Source organism: Triturus cristatus, chromosome 10 (genome assembly GCF_964204655.1).
Source record: "Triturus cristatus chromosome 10, aTriCri1.1, whole genome shotgun sequence".
NCBI classification, from domain to species: Eukaryota; Metazoa; Chordata; class Amphibia; order Caudata; family Salamandridae; genus Triturus; species Triturus cristatus.
The window spans coordinates 856,731,264-856,753,712 of record NC_140593.1 but is presented as its reverse complement, the minus strand read 5'-3'; the positions used below and the strand labels follow the sequence as shown (position 1 = coordinate 856,753,712).

At 46.7% G+C, this 22,449-nt stretch overlaps 11 non-coding genes across 11 annotated transcripts; all 11 read left to right on the top strand.

Moving 5' to 3' along the window:
• Positions 1–1,296: 1,296 nt before the first annotated feature.
• TRNAP-CGG (transfer RNA proline (anticodon CGG)) lies at positions 1,297–1,368 on the top strand. The gene has a single exon. It is a non-coding gene; the product is annotated as a tRNA-Pro (tRNA).
• Positions 1,369–2,725: 1,357 nt separating this feature from the next.
• Positions 2,726–2,798, top strand: TRNAV-AAC (transfer RNA valine (anticodon AAC)). Its single transcript has one exon. It is a non-coding gene; the product is annotated as a tRNA-Val (tRNA).
• Positions 2,799–4,136: 1,338 nt separating this feature from the next.
• On the top strand, positions 4,137–4,208 carry TRNAP-CGG (transfer RNA proline (anticodon CGG)). Its single transcript has one exon. It is a non-coding gene; the product is annotated as a tRNA-Pro (tRNA).
• Positions 4,209–4,594: 386 nt separating this feature from the next.
• TRNAV-AAC (transfer RNA valine (anticodon AAC)) lies at positions 4,595–4,667 on the top strand. Its single transcript has one exon. It is a non-coding gene; the product is annotated as a tRNA-Val (tRNA).
• A 1,337-nt stretch (positions 4,668–6,004) lies between these two features.
• TRNAP-CGG (transfer RNA proline (anticodon CGG)) lies at positions 6,005–6,076 on the top strand. Its single transcript has one exon. It is a non-coding gene; the product is annotated as a tRNA-Pro (tRNA).
• Positions 6,077–7,433: 1,357 nt separating this feature from the next.
• Positions 7,434–7,506, top strand: TRNAV-AAC (transfer RNA valine (anticodon AAC)). The gene has a single exon. It is a non-coding gene; the product is annotated as a tRNA-Val (tRNA).
• Positions 7,507–8,843: 1,337 nt separating this feature from the next.
• On the top strand, positions 8,844–8,915 carry TRNAP-CGG (transfer RNA proline (anticodon CGG)). The gene has a single exon. It is a non-coding gene; the product is annotated as a tRNA-Pro (tRNA).
• Positions 8,916–10,272: 1,357 nt separating this feature from the next.
• Positions 10,273–10,345, top strand: TRNAV-AAC (transfer RNA valine (anticodon AAC)). The gene has a single exon. It is a non-coding gene; the product is annotated as a tRNA-Val (tRNA).
• A 2,765-nt stretch (positions 10,346–13,110) lies between these two features.
• Positions 13,111–13,183, top strand: TRNAV-AAC (transfer RNA valine (anticodon AAC)). The gene has a single exon. It is a non-coding gene; the product is annotated as a tRNA-Val (tRNA).
• A 2,527-nt stretch (positions 13,184–15,710) lies between these two features.
• Positions 15,711–15,782, top strand: TRNAP-CGG (transfer RNA proline (anticodon CGG)). Its single transcript has one exon. It is a non-coding gene; the product is annotated as a tRNA-Pro (tRNA).
• Positions 15,783–18,549: 2,767 nt separating this feature from the next.
• On the top strand, positions 18,550–18,621 carry TRNAP-CGG (transfer RNA proline (anticodon CGG)). Its single transcript has one exon. It is a non-coding gene; the product is annotated as a tRNA-Pro (tRNA).
• Positions 18,622–22,449: the final 3,828 nt, after the last annotated feature.

Sequence of the window (22,449 nt, the reverse complement as noted above, 5' to 3'; positions counted from 1 at the left end):
TTATCTCAATGCAAGCTTAAGAAGAGGCGGTCCTTGAACCCAGCGAGCCGTGGGAAACTTCCTTTACTTTTGCAAGACGAAACAAAGTAATCCGCATCCATCAGTGGTCGCTCTTGTGCCTAGCTTTTTTTTGGTCATGCCATGTTGTATTGTGGGGTCTTTACACTTGTGACATTGCTGTGAACGTTGTAAGTGCAAACATTGGCAGGTGCAGTCAGAAGAGTCAGATCTGTGCACACCCAGGGCTGTCAGGATGGCCGAGTGGTCTAAGGCGCCAGACTCAAGAGAGCTTGATCTTCAGTGCAACTGAGACTTCTGGTCTCCTCATGGAGGTGTGGGTTCAAATCCCACTTCTGACAGGTTTCTTTTACACCCTTAAATCGTCCTGTTTTTTGCAGTGCATTCCCCACACACCACAATCTTTGCACGGACCTGTAACATATGACGAGAAATCCACCAACGATCAGGCTGGGCCCTCAATCACAATTCCATGTATTCCTGGAAGGGATACTTCAGGCACACCTTCCGTTAAATTTGCACTCCATCACACAAACTGCCGTGCTGGTTTCTCATTAAGCAGTTGATCCCATCTTTGTTGTGAGGCTCTCCTGCCACCTTTTGGGCGGAGAAGGCACTGTCCCTGCAACAACACAGGCAGACATGTTCAACAGGGCTTCCTGGTTATGTGGGAGGAGCAGATTGTCATTGGTCCCCCCTTGCGAATTTTAATTTACATAAGGAAGACAGAGAGGTAGCTGGGAGTAGGTAGTACACACGGACATTGAACTCTATCTTGTGATTTGCAGCCAATTCTAGATTGAGGCAGGAGGAAAGGAGGTGACTTGCCCAAAAATGGCCATACTGGGAATTCAGCCACCCTGGGGCTCCCAGGTGAGTGTTTCAGTCCTGCGAGCCACTCATATAAATCTCGCTTGATCGAGCCTGATCGAGCGCTGAGTGAGCGTGTTTGAATCCAAGAATCAAATGCATCTGTCTTAGGAGTAAGAATTGGCAGGCCCTCCCTTGCATCTGGGGTGGAAGTCTATGGGGCAAGTGTCCAGGACTTGCAGAGGAGTACAAGTGCCAGAAAGTGCCTGCAGTTCTCATCAGCGCCTTTTTTCTGCTCTCTGGCAGCTAGGATATCGACTGATCCCTTCCTTGCAAGAGTGAAAAAAACAACACCTTGAGAGAAAACATGACTTTGTGTGGTTCACATAGAGAGAGAGCAGCCAAATAGCCCTGCTTTGTTTCTGAAAGACGCATCAGAAATTGCTTAAAATGCCGACTGGGGAATCAGGCTCGTTGGTCTAGGGGTATGATTTTCGCTTCGGGTGCGAGAGGTCCCGGGTTCAAATCCCGGACGAGCCCATGCTGTGGAATTATTTTTAGGCTGCTTATTATATAGGGCCATTTCTTCTTTTCAATGCTATAAGACGCCGTGTATGGTGAGAAAGTTCCTTTCCCTCTACGCTATTTCCCACTTTTGGCGTATAGAATTTCAGTGCCGGACTTCTTTGCAACTGCTTTTCTGGGGTGGACCATCAGTGTAGGAAAATTAAATGCAAAGTGTTTTTCTAGTGTGGTTTCAGGTATGGTTTTAAAATCGCCTTTTGGAATAAAAGTGGTCCTCGTTCCTTTCTTCCAAAGAAAGAGATCGGGTAAGGAGGGTCCAACTTTGAGCTTCATGGACATTGGCTCTTGGTCTGTGCATTCCAGCCCACTACATGTCAAGAAGATTCCTGCAAGCGTGTCTGTTTCTGTAGTGTAGTGGTTATCACGTTCGCTTTACACTCGAAAGGTCCCTGGTTCGAGACCGGGCAGAAAGAGCAGTTTTCTGTTTTTCACACAGTTTGCATTTACTCTCTCAATTTATAGGAAAGCTGAGATAATGGAAGCTGTCTATCCCTCACCAGCGTGACGTACTGTGCTCCAGGGGCATCAGTGACAGCTCAAAAAGAGAAGTGACGATAGTTTGCGCTATTCGTTTGCACGTCCTTGTGTACTGAAGGTTGGGCCTACTTCATGAAAGCAAGGCATGAGAGCAGAAATGGTTTTATTGACCTCACCGAGAGCATACACCTAGAACAAACAAAATGTCTGAAGGATAGAGGCATTTTCATTTCTTGTTCGATGACGGCCATGGAAAAGACAGCAACCATATTGCAGAAGAGAGCAGCATGTGCAGTTGCTTGCTTTGGGTGAAGCATTCACTAACTCGCTGCCAATAACCCCCGGAGCCGGTGCGAAAGGTAACTCTTGTGTGCCTCGGATCGTTGGTCTAGGGGTATGATTCTCGCTTAGGGTGCGAGAGGTCCTGGGTTCAAATCCCGGACGAGCCCTTTTTCAGAGGTAAACATACGAATCCTACTCAAAACTCACAATTCCTGACTATTTCTCATTACACTCGCCGCATTGTTGCACAAAATATTTTGAACCTCATAAGAAACATGGATCACCATGCTTTTTCTGCCTTCATGCTTAGTCTGTGTGTGTCCCAGGTGATGCTTTCCCAAGCTGTACTTGCTGGCATTTAGGCATCAGATATTTGTCTGTCGATGCCTGCATAAGTCAATTTTTAATACGTCTAATTGCAAGTATGTTGGCTGATATCTCTGCAGTTTTCACACTTGCTCCTCGCTTTCTGAGTGGCTGCTGATACAGCAGAATAGAAGTAGAGAGAATCCTTGAGAGGAACCTTGCTCTAACAGTAAAACACAGCAAGTGAGTTTCTGTAGTGTAGTGGTCATCACGTTCGCCTAACACGCGAAAGGTCCCCGGTTCGAGACCGGGCAGAAACACTGTGCATGAGCTGCTTTTATGTGCACCCTCTAAAACCTTATTATCTCAATGCAAGCTTAAGAAGAGGCGGTCCTTGAACCCAGCGAGCCGTGGGAAACTTCCTTTACTTTTGCAAGACGAAACAAAGTAATCCGCATCCATCAGTGGTCGCTCTTGTGCCTAGCTTTTTTTTGGTCATGCCATGTTGTATTGTGGGGTCTTTACACTTGTGACATTGCTGTGAACGTTGTAAGTGCAAACATTGGCAGGTGCAGTCAGAAGAGTCAGATCTGTGCACACCCAGAGCTATCAGGATGGCCGAGTGGTCTAAGGCGCCAGACTCAAGAGAGCTTGATCTTCAGTGCAACTGAGACTTCTGGTCTCCTCATGGAGGCATGGGTTCAAATCCCACTTCTGACAGGTTTCTTTTACACCCTTAAATCGTCCTGTTTATTGCAGTGCATTCCCCACACACCACAATCTTTGCACGGACCTGTAACATATGACGAGAAATCCACCAACGATCAGGCTGGGCCCTCAATCACAATTCCATGTATTCCTGGAAGGGACACCTCAAGGCACACCTTCCGTTAAATTTGCACTCCATCACACAAACTGCCGTGCTGGTTTCTCATTAAGCAGTTGATCCCATCTTTGTTGTGAGGCTCTCCTGCCACCTTTTGGGCGGAGAAGGCACTGTCCCTGCAACAACACAGGCAGACATGTTCAACAGGGCTTCCTGGTTATGTGGGAGGAGCAGATTGTCATTGGTCCCCCCTTGCGAATTTTAATTTACATAAGGAAGACAGAGAGGTAGCTGGGAGTAGGCAGTACACACGGACATTGAACTCTATCTTGTGATTTGCAGCCAATTCTAGATTGAGGCAGGAGGAAAAGAGGTGACTTGCCCAAAAATGGCCATACTGGGAATTCAGCCACCCTGGGGCTCCCAGGTGAGTGTTTCAGTCCTGCGAGCCACTCATATAAATCTCGCTTGATCGAGCCTGATCGAGCGCTGAGTGAGCGTGTTTGAATCCAAGAATCAAATGCCTCTGTCTTAGGAGTAAGAATTGGCAGGCCCTCCCTTGCATCTGGGGTGGAAGTCTATGGGGAAAGTGTCCAGGACTTGCAGAGGAGTACAAGTGCCAGAAAGTGCCTGCAGTTCTCATCAGCGCCTTTTTTCTGCTCTCTGGCAGCTAGGATATCGACTGATCCCTTCTTTGCAAGAGTGAAAAAAACAACACCTTGAGAGAAAACATGACTTTGTGTGGTTCACATAGAGAGAGAGCAGCCAAATAGCCCTGCTTTGTTTCTGAAAGACGCATCAGAAATTGCTTAAAATGCCGACTGGGGAATCAGGCTCGTTGGTCTAGGGGAATGATTCTCGCTTCGGGTGCGAGAGGTCCCGGGTTCAAATCCCGGACGAGCCCTTTTTCAGAGGTAAACATACGAATCCTACTCAAAACTCACAATGCCTGACTATTTCTCATTACACTCGCCGCATTGTTGCACAAAATATTTTGAACCTCATAAGAAACATGGATCACCATGCTTTTTCTGCCTTCATGCTTAGTCTGTGTGTGTCCCAGGTGATGCTTTCCCAAGCTGTACTTGCTGGCATTTAGGCATCAGATATTTGTCTGTCGATGCCTGCATAAGTCAATTTTTAATACGTCTAATTGCAAGCATGTTGGCTGATATCTCTGCAGTTTTCACACTTGCTCCTCGCTTTCTGAGTGGCTGCTGATACAGCAGAATAGAAGTAGAGAGAATCCTTGAGAGGAACCTTGCTCTAACAGTAAAACACAGCAAGTGAGTTTCTGTAGTGTAGTGGTCATCACGTTTGCCTAACACGCGAAAGGTCCCCGGTTCGAGACCGGGCAGAAACACTGTGCATGAGCTGCTTTTATGTGCACCCTCTAAAACCTTATTATCTCAATGCAAGCTTAAGAAGAGGCGGTCCTTGAACCCAGCGAGCCGTGGGAAACTTCCTTTACTTTTGCAAGACGAAACAAAGTAATCCGCATCCATCAGTGGTCGCTCTTGTGCCTAGCTTTTTTTTGGTCATGCCATGTTGTATTGTGGGGTCTTTACACTTGTGACATTGCTGTGAACGTTGTAAGTGCAAACATTGGCAGGTGCAGTCAGAAGAGTCAGATCTGTGCACACCCAGGGCTGTCAGGATGGCCGAGTGGTCTAAGGCGCCAGACTCAAGAGAGCTTGATCTTCAGTGCAACTGAGACTTCTGGTCTCCTCATGGAGGTGTGGGTTCAAATCCCACTTCTGACAGGTTTCTTTTACACCCTTAAATCGTCCTGTTTTTTGCAGTGCATTCCCCACACACCACAATCTTTGCACGGACCTGTAACATATGACGAGAAATCCATCAACGATCAGGCTGGGCCCTCAATCACAATTCCATGTATTCCTGGAAGGGACACCTCAGGCACACCTTCCGTTAAATTTGCACTCCATCACACAAACTGCCGTGCTGGTTTCTCATTAAGCAGTTGATCCCATCTTTGTTGTGAGGCTCTCCTGCCACCTTTTGGGCGGAGAAGGCACTGTCCCTGCAACAACACAAGCAGACATGTTCAACAGGGCTTCCTGGTTATGTGGGAGGAGCAGATTGTCATTGGTCCCCCCTTGCAAATTTTAATTTACATAAGGAAAACAGAGAGGTAGCTGGGAGTAGGCAGTACACACGGACATTGAACTCTATCTTGTGATTTGCAGCCAATTCTAGATTGAGGCAGGAGGAAAGGAGGTGACTTGCCCAAAAATGGCCATACTGGGAATTCAGCCACCCTGGGGCTCCCAGGTGAGTGTTTCAGTCCTGCGAGCCACTCATATAAATCTCGCTTGATCGAGCCTGATCGAGCGCTGAGTGAGCATGTTTGAATCCAAGAATCAAATGCCTCTGTCTTAGGAGCAAGAATTGGCAGGCCCTCCCTTGCATCTGGGGTGGAAGTCTATGGGGCAAGTGTCCAGGACTTGCAGAGGAGTACAAGTGCCAGAAAGTGCCTGCAGTTCTCATCAGCGCCTTTTTTCTGCTCTCTGGCAGCTAGGATATCGACTGATCCCTTCCTTGCAAGAGTGAAAAAAACAACACCTTGAGAGAAAACATGACTTTGTGTGGTTCACATAGAGAGAGAGCAGCCAAATAGCCCTGCTTTGTTTCTGAAAGACGCATCAGAAATTGCTTAAAATGCCGACTGGGGAATCAGGCTCGTTGGTCTAGGGGTATGATTTTCGCTTCGGGTGCGAGAGGTCCCGGGTTCAAATCCCGGACGAGCCCATGCTGTGGAATTATTTTTAGGCTGCTTATTATATAGGGCCATTTCTTCTTTTCAATGCTATAAGACGCCGTGTATGGTGAGAAAGTTCCTTTCCCTCTACGCTATTTCCCACTTTTGGCGTATAGAATTTCAGTGCCGGACTTCTTTGCAACTGCTTTTCTGGGGTGGACCATCAGTGTAGGAAAATTAAATGCAAAGTGTTTTTCTAGTGTGGTTTCAGGTATGGTTTTAAAATCGCCTTTTGGAATAAAAGTGGTCCTCGTTCCTTTCTTCCAAAGAAAGAGATCGGGTAAGGAGGGTCCAACTTTGAGCTTCATGGACATTGGCTCTTGGTCTGTGCATTCCAGCCCACTACATGTCAAGAAGATTCCTGCAAGCGTGTCTGTTTCTGTAGTGTAGTGGTTATCACGTTCGCTTTACACTCGAAAGGTCCCTGGTTCGAGACCGGGCAGAAAGAGCAGTTTTCTGTTTTTCACACAGTTTGCATTTACTCTCTCAATTTATAGGAAAGCTGAGATAATGGAAGCTGTCTATCCCTCACCAGCGTGACGTACTGTGCTCCAGGGGCATCAGTGACAGCTCAAAAAGAGAAGTGACGATAGTTTGCGCTATTCGTTTGCACGTCCTTGTGTACTGAAGGTTGGGCCTACTTCATGAAAGCAAGGCATGAGAGCAGAAATGGTTTTATTGACCTCACCGAGAGCATACACCTAGAACAAACAAAATGTCTGAAGGATAGAGGCATTTTCATTTCTTGTTCGATGACGGCCATGGAAAAGACAGCAACCATATTGCAGAAGAGAGCAGCATGTGCAGTTGCTTGCTTTGGGTGAAGCATTCACTAACTCGCTGCCAATAACCCCCGGAGCCGGTGCGAAAGGTAACTCTTGTGTGCCTCGGATCGTTGGTCTAGGGGTATGATTCTCGCTTAGGGTGCGAGAGGTCCAGGGTTCAAATCCCGGACGAGCCCTTTTTCAGAGGTAAACATACGAATCCTACTCAAAACTCACAATTCCTGACTATTTCTCATTACACTCGCCGCATTGTTGCACAAAATATTTTGAACCTCATAAGAAACATGGATCACCATGCTTTTTCTGCCTTCATGCTTAGTCTGTGTGTGTCCCAGGTGATGCTTTCCCAAGCTGTACTTGCTGGCATTTAGGCATCAGATATTTGTCTGTCGATGCCTGCATAAGTCAATTTTTAATACGTCTAATTGCAAGTATGTTGGCTGATATCTCTGCAGTTTTCACACTTGCTCCTCGCTTTCTGAGTGGCTGCTGATACAGCAGAATAGAAGTAGAGAGAATCCTTGAGAGGAACCTTGCTCTAACAGTAAAACACAGCAAGTGAGTTTCTGTAGTGTAGTGGTCATCACGTTCGCCTAACACGCGAAAGGTCCCCGGTTCGAGACCGGGCAGAAACACTGTGCATGAGCTGCTTTTATGTGCACCCTCTAAAACCTTATTATCTCAATGCAAGCTTAAGAAGAGGCGGTCCTTGAACCCAGCGAGCCGTGGGAAACTTCCTTTACTTTTGCAAGACGAAACAAAGTAATCCGCATCCATCAGTGGTCGCTCTTGTGCCTAGCTTTTTTTTGGTCATGCCATGTTGTATTGTGGGGTCTTTACACTTGTGACATTGCTGTGAACGTTGTAAGTGCAAACATTGGCAGGTGCAGTCAGAAGAGTCAGATCTGTGCACACCCAGGGCTGTCAGGATGGCCGAGTGGTCTAAGGCGCCAGACTCAAGAGAGCTTGATCTTCAGTGCAACTGAGACTTCTGGTCTCCTCATGGAGGTGTGGGTTCAAATCCCACTTCTGACAGGTTTCTTTTACACCCTTAAATCGTCCTGTTTTTTGCAGTGCATTCCCCACACACCACAATCTTTGCACGGACCTGTAACATATGACGAGAAATCCATCAACGATCAGGCTGGGCCCTCAATCACAATTCCATGTATTCCTGGAAGGGACACCTCAGGCACACCTTCCGTTAAATTTGCACTCCATCACACAAACTGCCGTGCTGGTTTCTCATTAAGCAGTTGATCCCATCTTTGTTGTGAGGCTCTCCTGCCACCTTTTGGGCGGAGAAGGCACTGTCCCTGCAACAACACAAGCAGACATGTTCAACAGGGCTTCCTGGTTATGTGGGAGGAGCAGATTGTCATTGGTCCCCCCTTGCAAATTTTAATTTACATAAGGAAAACAGAGAGGTAGCTGGGAGTAGGCAGTACACACGGACATTGAACTCTATCTTGTGATTTGCAGCCAATTCTAGATTGAGGCAGAAGGAAAGGAGGTGACTTGCCCAAAAATGGCCATACTGGGAATTCAGCCACCCTGGGGCTCCCAGGTGAGTGTTTCAGTCCTGCGAGCCACTCATATAAATCTCGCTTGATCGAGCCTGATCGAGCGCTGAGTGAGCATGTTTGAATCCAAGAATCAAATGCCTCTGTCTTAGGAGCAAGAATTGGCAGGCCCTCCCTTGCATCTGGGGTGGAAGTCTATGGGGCAAGTGTCCAGGACTTGCAGAGGAGTACAAGTGCCAGAAAGTGCCTGCAGTTCTCATCAGCGCCTTTTTTCTGCTCTCTGGCAGCTAGGATATCGACTGATCCCTTCCTTGCAAGAGTGAAAAAAACAACACCTTGAGAGAAAACATGACTTTGTGTGGTTCACATAGAGAGAGAGCAGCCAAATAGCCCTGCTTTGTTTCTGAAAGACGCATCAGAAATTGCTTAAAATGCCGACTGGGGAATCAGGCTCGTTGGTCTAGGGGTATGATTTTCGCTTCGGGTGCGAGAGGTCCCGGGTTCAAATCCCGGACGAGCCCATGCTGTGGAATTATTTTTAGGCTGCTTATTATATAGGGCCATTTCTTCTTTTCAATGCTATAAGACGCCGTGTATGGTGAGAAAGTTCCTTTCCCTCTACGCTATTTCCCACTTTTGGCGTATAGAATTTCAGTGCCGGACTTCTTTGCAACTGCTTTTCTGGGGTGGACCATCAGTGTAGGAAAATTAAATGCAAAGTGTTTTTCTAGTGTGGTTTCAGGTATGGTTTTAAAATCGCCTTTTGGAATAAAAGTGGTCCTCGTTCCTTTCTTCCAAAGAAAGAGATCGGGTAAGGAGGGTCCAACTTTGAGCTTCATGGACATTGGCTCTTGGTCTGTGCATTCCAGCCCACTACATGTCAAGAAGATTCCTGCAAGCGTGTCTGTTTCTGTAGTGTAGTGGTTATCACGTTCGCTTTACACTCGAAAGGTCCCTGGTTTGAGACCGGGCAGAAAGAGCAGTTTTCTGTTTTTCACACAGTTTGCATTTACTCTCTCAATTTATAGGAAAGCTGAGATAATGGAAGCTGTCTATCCCTCACCAGCGTGACGTACTGTGCTCCAGGGGCATCAGTGACAGCTCAAAAAGAGAAGTGACGATAGTTTGCGCTATTCGTTTGCACGTCCTTGTGTACTGAAGGTTGGGCCTACTTCATGAAAGCAAGGCATGAGAGCAGAAATGGTTTTATTGACCTCACCGAGAGCATACACCTAGAACAAACAAAATGTCTGAAGGATAGAGGCATTTTCATTTCTTGTTCGATGACGGCCATGGAAAAGACAGCAACCATATTGCAGAAGAGAGCAGCATGTGCAGTTGCTTGCTTTGGGTGAAGCATTCACTAACTCGCTGCCAATAACCCCCGGAGCCGGTGCGAAAGGTAACTCTTGTGTGCCTCGGATCGTTGGTCTAGGGGTATGATTCTCGCTTAGGGTGCGAGAGGTCCAGGGTTCAAATCCCGGACGAGCCCTTTTTCAGAGGTAAACATACGAATCCTACTCAAAACTCACAATTCCTGACTATTTCTCATTACACTCGCCGCATTGTTGCACAAAATATTTTGAACCTCATAAGAAACATGGATCACCATGCTTTTTCTGCCTTCATGCTTAGTCTGTGTGTGTCCCAGGTGATGCTTTCCCAAGCTGTACTTGCTGGCATTTAGGCATCAGATATTTGTCTGTCGATGCCTGCATAAGTCAATTTTTAATACGTCTAATTGCAAGTATGTTGGCTGATATCTCTGCAGTTTTCACACTTGCTCCTCGCTTTCTGAGTGGCTGCTGATACAGCAGAATAGAAGTAGAGAGAATCCTTGAGAGGAACCTTGCTCTAACAGTAAAACACAGCAAGTGAGTTTCTGTAGTGTAGTGGTCATCACGTTCGCCTAACACGCGAAAGGTCCCCGGTTCGAGACCGGGCAGAAACACTGTGCATGAGCTGCTTTTATGTGCACCCTCTAAAACCTTATTATCTCAATGCAAGCTTAAGAAGAGGCGGTCCTTGAACCCAGCGAGCCGTGGGAAACTTCCTTTACTTTTGCAAGACAAAACAAAGTAATCCGCATCCATCAGTGGTCGCTCTTGTGCCTAGCTTTTTTTTTGTCATGCCATGTTGTATTGTGGGGTCTTTACACTTGTGACATTGCTGTGAACGTTGTAAGTGCAAACATTGGCAGGTGCAGTCAGAAGAGTCAGATCTGTGCACACCCAGGGCTGTCAGGATGGCCGAGTGGTCTAAGGCGCCAGACTCAAGAGAGCTTGATCTTCAGTGCAACTGAGACTTCTGGTCTCCTCATGGAGGCGTGGGTTCAAATCCCACTTCTGACAGGTTTCTTTTACACCCTTAAATCGTTCTGTTTTTTGCAGTGCATTCCCCACACACCACAATCTTTGCACGGACCTGTAACATATGACGAGAAATCCACCAACGATCAGGCTGGGCCCTCAATCACAATTCCATGTATTCCTGGAAGGGAGACCTCAGGCACACCTTCCGTTAAATTTGCACTCCATCACACAAACTGCCGTGCTGGTTTCTCATTAAGCAGTTGATCCCATCTTTGTTGTGAGGCTCTCCTGCCACCTTTTGGGCGGAGAAGGCACTGTCCCTGCAACAACACAGGCAGACATGTTCAACAGGGCTTCCTGGTTATGTGGGAGGAGCAGATTGTCATTGGTCCCCCCTTGCGAATTTTAATTTACATAAGGAAGACAGAGAGATATCTGGGAGTAGGCAGTACACACGGACATTGAACTCTATCTTGTGATTTGCAGCCAATTCTAGATTGAGGCAGGAGGAAAGGAGTTGACTTGCCCAAAAATGGCCATCCTGGGAATTCAGCCACCCTGGGGCTCCCAGGTGAGTGTTTCAGTCCTGCGAGCCACTCATATAAATCTCGCTTGATCGAGCCTGATCGAGCGCTGAGTGAGCATGATTGAATCCAAGAATCAAATGCCTCTGTCTTAGGAGCAAGAATTGGCAGGCCCTCCCTTGCATCTGGGGTGGAAGTCTATGGGGCAAGTGTCCAGGACTTGCAGAGGAGTACAAGTGCCAGAAAGTGCCTGCAGCTCTCATCAGCGCCTTTTTTCTGCTCTCTGGCAGCTAGGATATCGACTGATCCCTTCCTTGCAAGAGTGAAAAAAACAACACCTTGAGAGAAAACATGACTTTGTTTGGTTCACATAGAGAGAGAGCAGCCAAATAGCCCTGCTTTGTTTCTGAAAGACGCATCAGAAATTGCTTAAAATGCCGACTGGGGAATCAGGCTCGTTGGTCTAGGAGTATGATTCTCGCTTCGGGTGCGAGAGGTCCCGGGTTCAAATCCCGGACGAGCCCATGTTGTGGAATTATTTTTAGGCTGCTTATTATATAGGGCCATTTCTTCTTTTCAATGCTATAAGACGCCGTGTATGGTGAGAAAGTTCCTTTCCCTCTACGCTATTTCCCACTTTTGGCGTATAGAATTTCAGTGCCGGACTTCTTTGCAACTGCTTTTCTGGGGTGGACCATCAGTGTAGGAAAATTAAATGCAAAGTGTTTTTCTAGTGTGGTTTCAGGTATGGTTTTAAAATCGCCTTTTGGAATAAAAGTGGTCCTCGTTCCTTTCTTCCAAAGAAAGAGATCGGGTAAGGAGGGTCCAACTTTGAGCTTCATGGACATTGGCTCTTGGTCTGTGCATTCCAGCCCACTACATGTCAAGAAGATTCCTGCAAGCGTGTTTGTTTCTGTAGTGTAGTGGTTATCACGTTCGCTTTACACTCGAAAGGTCCCTGGTTCAAGACCGGGCAGAAAGAGCAGCTTTCTGTTTTTCACACAGTTTGCATTTACTCTCTCAATTTATAGGAAAGCTGAGATAATGGAAGCTGTCTATCCCTCACCAGCGTGACGTACTGTGCTCCAGGGGCATCAGTGACAGCTCAAAAAGAGAAGTGACGATAGTTTGCGCTATTCGTTTGCACGTCCTTGTGTACTGAAGGTTGGGCCTACTTCATGAAAGCAAGGCATGAGAGCAGAAATGGTTTTATTGACCTCACCGAGAGCATACACCTAGAACAAACAAAATGTCTGAAGGATAGAGGCATTTTCATTTCTTGTTCGATGACGGCCATGGAAAAGACAGCAACCATATTGCAGAAGAGAGCAGCATGTGCAGTTGCTTGCTTTGGGTGAAGCATTCACTAACTCGCTGCCAATAACCTCGGAGCCGGTGCAAAAGGTAACTCTTGTGTGCCTCGGATCGTTGGTCTAGGGGTATGATTCTCGCTTAGGGTGCGAGAGGTCCAGGGTTCAAATCCCGGACGAGCCCTTTTTCAGAGGTAAACATACGAATCCTACTCAAAACTCACAATGCCTGACTATTTCTCATTACACTCGCCGCATTGTTGCACAAAATATTTTGAACCTCATAAGAAACATGGATCACCATGCTTTTTCTGCCTTCATGCTTAGTCTGTGTGTGTCCCAGGTGATGCTTTCCCAAGCTGTACTTGCTGGCATTTAGGCATCAGATATTTGTCTGTCGATGCCTGCATAAGTCAATTTTTAATACGTCTAATTGCAAGCATGTTGGCTGATATCTCTGCAGTTTTCACACTTGCTCCTCGCTTTCTGAGTGGCTGCTGATACAGCAGAATAGAAGTAGAGAGAATCCTTGAGAGGAACCTTGCTCTAACAGTAAAAGACAGCAAGTGAGTTTCTGTAGTGTAGTGGTCATCACGTTCGCCTAACACGCGAAAGGTCCCCGGTTCGAGACCGGGCAGAAACACTGTACATGAGCTGCTTTTATGTGCACCCTCTAAAACCTTATTATCTCAATGCAAGCTTAAGAAGAGGCGGTCCTTGAACCCAGCGAGCCGTGGGAAACTTCCTTTACTTTTGCAAGACGAAACAAAGTAATCCGCATCCATCAGTGGTCGCTCTTGTGCCTAGCTTTTTTTTTGTCATGCCATGTTGTATTGTGGGGTCTTTACACTTGTGACATTGCTGTGAACGTTGTAAGTGCAAACATTGGCAGGTGCAGTCAGAAGAGTCAGATCTGTGCACACCCAGGGCTGTCAGGATGGCCGAGTGGTCTAAGGCGCCAGACTCAAGAGAGCTTGATCTTCAGTGCAACTGAGACTTCTGGTTTCCTCATGGAGGCGTGGGTTCAAATCCCACTTCTGACAGGTTTCTTTTACACCCTTAAATCGTCCTGTTTTTTGCAGTGCATTCCCCACACACCACAATCTTTGCACGGACCTGTAACATATGACGAGAAATCCACCAACGATCAGGCTGGGCCCTCAATCACAATTCCATGTATTCCTGGAAGGGACACCTCAGGCACACCTTCCGTTAAATTTGCACTCCATCACACAAACTGCCGTGCTGGTTTCTCATTAAGCAGTTGATCCCATCTTTGTTGTGAGGCTCTCCTGCCACCTTTTGGGCGGAGAAGGCACTGTCCCTGCAACAACTGTGGTAAATAATTTAATTACCGGGACTTCATTTGATACAGAACATAATAAAAATAGCTCAATAAATAAGAGGCAGAATCCGTGGTATTAGAGGTTCGGAATGGGCTTTATTCCAATGGACGATTCGGAATCGTGGCCTCCAGGTTCCATCACCACGGAGGTTCAGGAAGTGAAGTACATACATTATTGATAATTAATCACTTTTATACAATAGGCATTACAGTGAAGCAAATGCGAGAGGCTTAACAATTGATAGCAAAGATAACATTTCACATGCATAGCTGAAGGAGGCGTAATTGGGCGTAACAAAGGAACGTCATCAGGTATGATGTCATAATGGGGTGGTTCCATGAAAGAGTTTCGTAATGTTAGCAGAAATACTTGGCAGAAATGCGCGCACAGCAGCATGACGTGTGATTGACGTGCAGCTAGGGGGTGAAGGGGACTTGACATTTAGCTCTACATGTGGCGACAGATGTCTGGAGGGTCAAGTCAACCTAATCCCAAATCATATCTAACATCCTATGTTTAAAGAACTATGTTATCCGAAAGAGAGGCCTTCTTGGAGTAGAATCTTATTCTATACTGACTATACTGACTGTTAGTGCGTGTACAAGCGTCTAAGTGTCTACACTAGATGCGAGGGCAGGAATCTTCCATAGTAACAGGGCTATGAATTACTTGCATAAAGACAGAGAAACCGGGCCTTTGCTCGGTAGCTGGCAGAATGTTTACTTAAACTACTAGACAGGAATGCAGTGGGCAGGGAGCGGAGCAGATAATTTCGAAGGTGAAATACAGTTCTTGGCAGGCAGCAAGCTGATGTCAGGCCCCGTGAGCCGCGCAGAGGATGAGACAAAGTTCATGGTCACAGATGCAGGTTCGGACTGGAGCTTCAGAGATAGAAAGAAAGAAAAGCTTGATGACAGAATCAGGGCCTACTCGTCTGAACTGTAAAATGGCATAAGTGAACCATATAAAGGCGGTGGCCTTTCGTACTTAGGAATGGAATATCCGGCCCATTCATGGCGGATCTAAAAGAGGACATGTTAACGGTGGACGCACATGTATTTGCGTCTTCATAACTGGAACTGGAGGAAACATACATGTACTTGTAACATGCACATAGAACCGTTGGGGTCCAAGATAGGGGACATAACTGACCAGAAAAATCCATATTTCCACACAACACAGGCAGACATGTTCAACAGGGCTTCCTGGTTATGTGGGAGGAGCAGATTGTCATTGGTCCCCCCTTGCGAATTTTAATTTACATAAGGAAAACAGAGAGGTAGCTGGGAGTAGGCAGTACACACGGACATTGAACTCTATCTTGTGATTTGCAGCCAATTCTAGATTGAGGCAGGAGGGAAGGAGGTGACTTGCCCAAAAATGGCCATACTGGGAATTCAGCCACCCTGGGGCTCCCAGGTGAGTGTTTCAGTCCTGCGAGCCACTCATATAAATCTCGCTTGATCGAGCCTGATCGAGCGCTGAGTGAGCATGTTTGAATCCAAGAATCAAATGCCTCTGTCTTAGGAGCAAGAATTGGCAGGCCCTCCCTTGCATCTGGGGTGGAAGTCTATGGGGCAAGTGTCCAGGACTTGCAGAGGAGTACAAGTGCCAGAAAGTGCCTGCAGTTCTCATCAGCGCCTTTTTTCTGCTCTCTGGCAGCTAGGATATCGACTGATCCCTTCCTTGCAAGAGTGAAAAAAACAACACCTTGAGAGAAAACATGACTTTGTGTGGTTCACATAGAGAGAGAGCAGCCAAATAGCCCTGCTTTGTTTCTGAAAGACGCATCAGAAATTGCTTAAAATGCCGACTGGGGAATCAGGCTCGTTGGTCTAGGGGTATGATTCTCGCTTCGGGTGCGAGAGGTCCCGGGTTCAAATCCCGGACGAGCCCATGCTGTGGAATTATTTTTAGGCTGCTTATTATATAGGGCCATTTCTTCTTTTCAATGCTATAAGACGCCGTGTATGGTGAGAAAGTTCCTTTCCCTCTACGCTATTTCCCACTTTTGGCGTATAGAATTTCAGTGCCGGACTTCTTTGCAACTGCTTTTCTGGGGTGGACCATCAGTGTAGGAAAATTAAATGCAAAGTGTTTTTCTAGTGTGGTTTCAGGTATGGTTTTAAAATCGCCTTTTGGAATAAAAGTGGTCCTTGTTCCTTTCTTCCAAAGAAAGAGATCGGGTAAGGAGGGTCCAACTTTGAGCTTCATGGACATTGGCTCTTGGTCTGTGCATTCCAGCCCACTACATGTCAAGAAGATTCCTGCAAGTGTGTCTGTTTCTGTAGTGTAGTGGTTATCACGTTTGCTTTACACTCGAAAGGTCCCTGGTTCGAGACCGGGCAGAAAGAGCAGCTTTCTGTTTTTCACACAGTTTGCATTTACTCTCTCAATTTATAGGAAAGCTGAGATAATGGAAGCTGTCTATCCCTCACCAGCGTGACGTACTGTGCTCCAGGGGCATCAGTGACAGCTCAAAAAGAGAAGTGACGATAGTTTGCGCTATTCGTTTGCACGTCCTTGTGTACTGAAGGTTGGGCCTACTTCATGAAAGCAAGGCATGAGAGCAGAAATGGTTTTATTGACCTCACCAAGAGCATACACCTAGAACAAACAAAATGTCTGAAGGATAGAGGCATTTTCATTTCTTGTTCGATGACGGCCATGGAAAAGACAGCAACCATATTGCAGAAGAGAGCAGCATGTGCAGTTGCTTGCTTTGGGTGAAGCATTCACTAACTCGCTGCCAATAACCCCCGGAGCCGGTGCGAAAGGTAACTCTTGTGTGCCTCGGATCGTTGGTCTAGGGGTATGATTCTCGCTTAGGGTGCGAGAGGTCCAGGGTTCAAATCCCGGACGAGCACTTTTTCAGAGGTAAACATACGAATCCTACTCAAAACTCACAATGCCTGACTATTTCTCATTACACTCGCCGCATTGTTGCACAAAATATTTTGAACCTCATAAGAAACATGGATCACCATGCTTTTTCTGCCTTCATGCTTAGTCTGTGTGTGTCCCAGGTGATGCTTTCCCAAGCTGTACTTGCTGGCATTTAGGCATCAGATATTTGTCTGTCGATGCCTGCATAAGTCAATTTTTAATACGTCTAATTGCAAGTATGTTGGCTGATATCTCTGCAGTTTTCACACTTGCTCCTCGCTTTCTGAGTGGCTGCTGATACAGCAGAATAGAAGTAGAGAGAATCCTTGAGAGGAACCTTGCTCTAACAGTGAAAGACAGCAAGTGAGTTTCTGTAGTGTAGTGGTCATCACGTTCGCCTAACACACGAAAGGTCCCCGGTTCGAGACCGGGCAGAAACACTGTGCATGAGCTGCTTTTATGTGCACCCTCTAAAACCTTATTATCTCAATGCAAGCTTAAGAAGAGGCGGTCCTTGAACCCAGCGAGCCGTGGGAAACTTCCTTTACTTTTGCAAGACGAAACAAAGTAATCCGCATCCATCAGTGGTCGCTCTTGTGCCTAGCTTTTTTTTTGTCATGCCATGTTGTATTGTGGGGTCTTTACACTTGTGACATTGCTGTGAACGTTGTAAGTGCAAACATTGGCAGGTGCAGTCAGAAGAGTCAGATCTGTGCACACCCAGGGCTGTCAGGATGGCCGAGTGGTCTAAGGCGCCAGACTCAAGAGAGCTTGATCTTCAGTGCAACTGAGACTTCTGGTCTCCTCATGGAGGCGTGGGTTCAAATCCCACTTCTGACAGGTTTCTTTTACACCCTTAAATCGTCCTGTTTTTTGCAGTGCATTCCCCACACACCACAATCTTTGCACGGACCTGTAACATATGACGAGAAATCCACCAACGATCAGGCTGGGCCCTCAATCACAATTCCATGTATTCCTGGAAGGGACACCTCAGGCACACCTTCCGTTAAATTTGCACTCCATCACACAAACTGCCGTGCTGGTTTCTCATTAAGCAGTTGATCCCATCTTTGTTGTGAGGCTCTCCTGCCACCTTTTGGGCGGAGAAGGCACTGTCCCTGCAACAACACAGGCAGACATGTTCAACAGGGCTTCCTGGTTATGTGGGAGGAGCAGATTGTCATTGGTCCCCCCTTCCGAATTTTAATTTACATAAGGAAAACAGAGAGGTAGCTGGGAGTAGGCAGTACACACGGACATTGAACTCTATCTTGTGATTTGCAGCCAATTCTAGATTGAGGCAGGAGGAAAGGAGGTGACTTGCCCAAAAATGGCCATACTGGGAATTCAGCCACCCTGGGGCTCCCAGGTGAGTGTTTCAGTCCTGCGAGCCACTCATATAAATCTCGCTTGATCGAGCCTGATCGAGCGCTGAGTGAGCATGTTTGAATCCAAGAATCAAATGCCTCTGTCTTAGGAGCAAGAATTGGCAGGCCCTCCCTTGCATCTGGGGTGGAAGTCTATGGGGCAAGTGTCCAGGACTTGCAGAGGAGTACAAGTGCCAGAAAGTGCCTGCAGTTCTCATCAGCGCCTTTTTTCTGCTCTCTGGCAGCTAGGATATCGACTGATCCCTTCCTTGCAAGAGTGAAAAAAACAACACCTTGAGAGAAAACATGACTTTGTGTGGTTCACATAGAGAGAGAGCAGCCAAATAGCCCTGCTTTGTTTCTGAAAGACGCATCAGAAATTGCTTAAAATGCCGACTGGGGAATCAGGCTCGTTGGTCTAGGGATATGATTCTCGCTTCGGGTGCGAGAGGTCCCGGGTTCAAATCCCGGACGAGCCCATGCTGTGGAATTTTTTTAAGCTGCTTATTATATAGGGCCATTTCTTCTTTTCAATGCTATAAGACGCCGTGTATGGTGAGAAAGTTCCTTTCCCTCTACGCTATTTCCCACTTTTGGCGTATAGAATTTCAGTGCCGGACTTCTTTGCAACTGCTTTTCTGGGGTGGACCATCAGTGTAGGAAAATTAAATGCAAAGTGTTTTTCTAGTGTGGTTTCAGGTAAGGTTTTAAAATCGCCTTTTGGAATAAAAGTGGTCCTTGTTCCTTTCTTCCAAAGAAATAGATCGGGTAAGGAGGGTCCAACTTTGAGCTTCATGGACATTGGCTCTTGGTCTGTGCATTCCAGCCCACTACATGTCAAGAAGATTCCTGCAAGCGTGTCTGTTTCTGTAGTGTAGTGGTTATCACGTTTGCTTTACACTCGAAAGGTCCCTGGTTCGAGACCGGGCAGAAAGAGCAGCTTTCTGTTTTTCACACAGTTTGCATTTACTCTCTCAATTTATAGGAAAGCTGAGATAATGGAAGCTGTCTATCCCTCACCAGCGTGACGTACTGTGCTCCAGGGGCATCAGTGACAGCTCAAAAAGAGAAGTGACGATAGTTTGCGCTATTCGTTTGCACGTCCTTGTGTACTGAAGGTTGGGCCTACTTCATGAAAGCAAGGCATGAGAGCAGAAATGGTTTTATTGACCTCACCAAGAGCATACACCTAGAACAAACAAAATGTCTGAAGGATAGAGGCATTTTCATTTCTTGTTCGATGACGGCCATGGAAAAGACAGCAACCATATTGCAGAAGAGAGCAGCATGTGCAGTTGCTTGCTTTGGGTGAAGCATTCACTAACTCGCTGCCAATAACCCCCGGAGCCGGTGCGAAAGGTAACTCTTGTGTGCCTCGGATTGTTGGTCTAGGGGTATGATTCTCGCTTAGGGTGCGAGAGGTCCAGGGTTCAAATCCCAGACGAGCACTTTTTCAGAGGTAAACATACGAATCCTACTCAAAACTCACAATGCCTGACTATTTCTCATTACACTCGCCGCATTGTTGCACAAAATATTTTGAACCTCATAAGAAACATGGATCACCATGCTTTTTCTGCCTTCATGCTTAGTCTGTGTGTGTCCCAGGTGATGCTTTCCCAAGCTGTACTTGCTGGCATTTAGGCATCAGATATTTGTCTGTCGATGCCTGCATAAGTCAATTTTTAATACGTCTAATTGCAAGTATGTTGGCTGATATCTCTGCAGTTTTCACACTTGCTCCTCGCTTTCTGAGTGGCTGCTGATACAGCAGAATAGAAGTAGAGAGAATCCTTGAGAGGAACCTTGCTCTAACAGTAAAACACAGCAAGTGAGTTTCTGTAGTGTAGTGGTCATCACGTTCGCCTAACACGCAAAAGGTCCCCGGTTCGAGACCGGGCAGAAACACTGTGCATGAGCTGCTTTTATGTGCACCCTCTAAAACCTTATTATCTCAATGCAAGCTTAAGAAGAGGCGGTCCTTGAACCCAGCGAGCCGTGGGAAACTTCCTTTACTTTTGCAAGACGAAACAAAGTAATCCGCATCCATCAATGGTCGCTCTTGTGCCTAGCTTTTTTTTTGTCATGCCATGTTGTATTGTGGGGTCTTTACACTTGTGACATTTCTGTGAACGTTGTAAGTGCAAACATTGGCAGATGCAGTCAGAAGAGTCAGATCTGTGCACACCCAGGGCTGTCAGGATGGCCGAGTGGTCTAAGGCGCCAGACTCAAGAGAGCTTGATCTTCAGTGCAACTGAGACTTCTGGTCTCCTCATGGAGGCGTGGGTTCAAATCCCACTTCTGACAGGTTTCTTTTACACCCTTAAATCGTCCTGTTTTTTGCAGTGCATTCCCCACACACCACAATCTTTGCACGGACCTGTAACATATGACGAGAAATCCACCAACGATCAGGCTGGGCCCTCAATCACAATTCCATGTATTCCTGGAAGGGACACCTCAGGCACACCTTCCGTTAAATTTGCACTCCATCACACAAACTGCCGTGCTGGTTTCTCATTAAGCAGTTGATCCCATCTTTGTTGTGAGGCTCTCCTGCCACCTTTTGGGCGGAGAAGGCACTGTCCCTGCAACAACACAGGCAGACATGTTCAACAGGGCTTCCTGGTTATGTGGGAGGAGCAGATTGTCATTGGTCCCCCCTTCCGAATTTTAATTTACATAAGGAAAACAGAGAGGTAGCTGGGAGTAGGCAGTACACACGGACATTGAACTCTATCTTGTGATTTGCAGCCAATTCTAGATTGAGGCAGGAGGAAAGGAGGTGACTTGCCCAAAAATGGCCATACTGGGAATTCAGCCACCCTGGGGCTCCCAGGTGAGTGTTTCAGTCCTGCGAGCCACTCATATAAATCTCGCTTGATCGAGCCTGATCGAGCGCTGAGTGAGCATGTTTGAATCCAAGAATCAAATGCCTCTGTCTTAGGAGCAAGAATTGGCAGGCCCTCCCTTGCATCTGGGGTGGAAGTCTATGGGGCAAGTGTCCAGGACTTGCAGAGGAGTACAAGTGCCAGAAAGTGCCTGCAGTTCTCATCAGCGCCTTTTTTCTGCTCTCTGGCAGCTAGGATATCGACTGATCCCTTCCTTGCAAGAGTGAAAAAAACAACACCTTGAGAGAAAACATGACTTTGTGTGGTTCACATAGAGAGAGAGCAGCCAAATAGCCCTGCTTTGTTTCTGAAAGACGCATCAGAAATTGCTTAAAATGCCGACTGGGGAATCAGGCTCGTTGGTCTAGGGGTATGATTCTCGCTTCGGGTGCGAGAGGTCCCGGGTTCAAATCCCAGACGAGCCCATGCTGTGGAATTTTTTTAAGCTGCTTATTATATAGGGCCATTTCTTCTTTTCAATGCTATAAGACGCCGTGTATGGTGAGAAAGTTCCTTTCCCTCTACGCTATTTCCCACTTTTGGCGTATAGAATTTCAGTGCCGGACTTCTTTGCAACTGCTTTTCTGGGGTGGACCATCAGTGTAGGAAAATTAAATGCAAAGTGTTTTTCTAGTGTGGTTTCAGGTAAGGTTTTAAAATCGCCTTTTGGAATAAAAGTGGTCCTTGTTCCTTTCTTCCAAAGAAATAGATCGGGTAAGGAGGGTCCAAGTTTGAGCTTCATGGACATTGGCTCTTGGTCTGTGCATTCCAGCCCACTACATGTCAAGAAGATTCCTGCAAGCGTGTCTGTTTCTGTAGTGTAGTGGTTATCACGTTCGCTTTACACTCGAAAGGTCCCTGGTTCGAGACCGGGCAGAAAGAGCAGCTTTCTGTTTTTCACACAGTTTGCATTTACTCTCTCAATTTATAGGAAAGCTGAGATAATGGAAGCTGTCTATCCCTCACCAGCGTGACGTACTGTGCTCCAGGGGCATCAGTGACAGCTCAAAAAGAGAAGTGATGATGGTTTGCGCTATTCGTTTGCACGTCCTTGTGTACTGAAGGTTGGGCCTACTTCATGAAAGCAAGGCATGAGAGCAGAAATGGTTTTATTGACCTCACCAAGAGCATACACCTAGAACAAACAAAATGTCTGAAGGATAGAGGCATTTTCATTTCTTGTTCGATGACGGCCATGGAAAAGACAGCAACCATATTGCAGAAGAGAGCAGCATGTGCAGTTGCTTGCTTTGGGTGAAGCATTCACTAACTCGCTGCCAATAACCCCCGGAGCCGGTGCGAAAGGTAACTCTTGTGTGCTTCGGATCGTTGGTCTAGGGGTATGATTCTCGCTTAGGGTGCGAGAGGTCCAGGGTTCAAATCCCAGACGAGCCCTTTTTCAGAGGTAAACATAC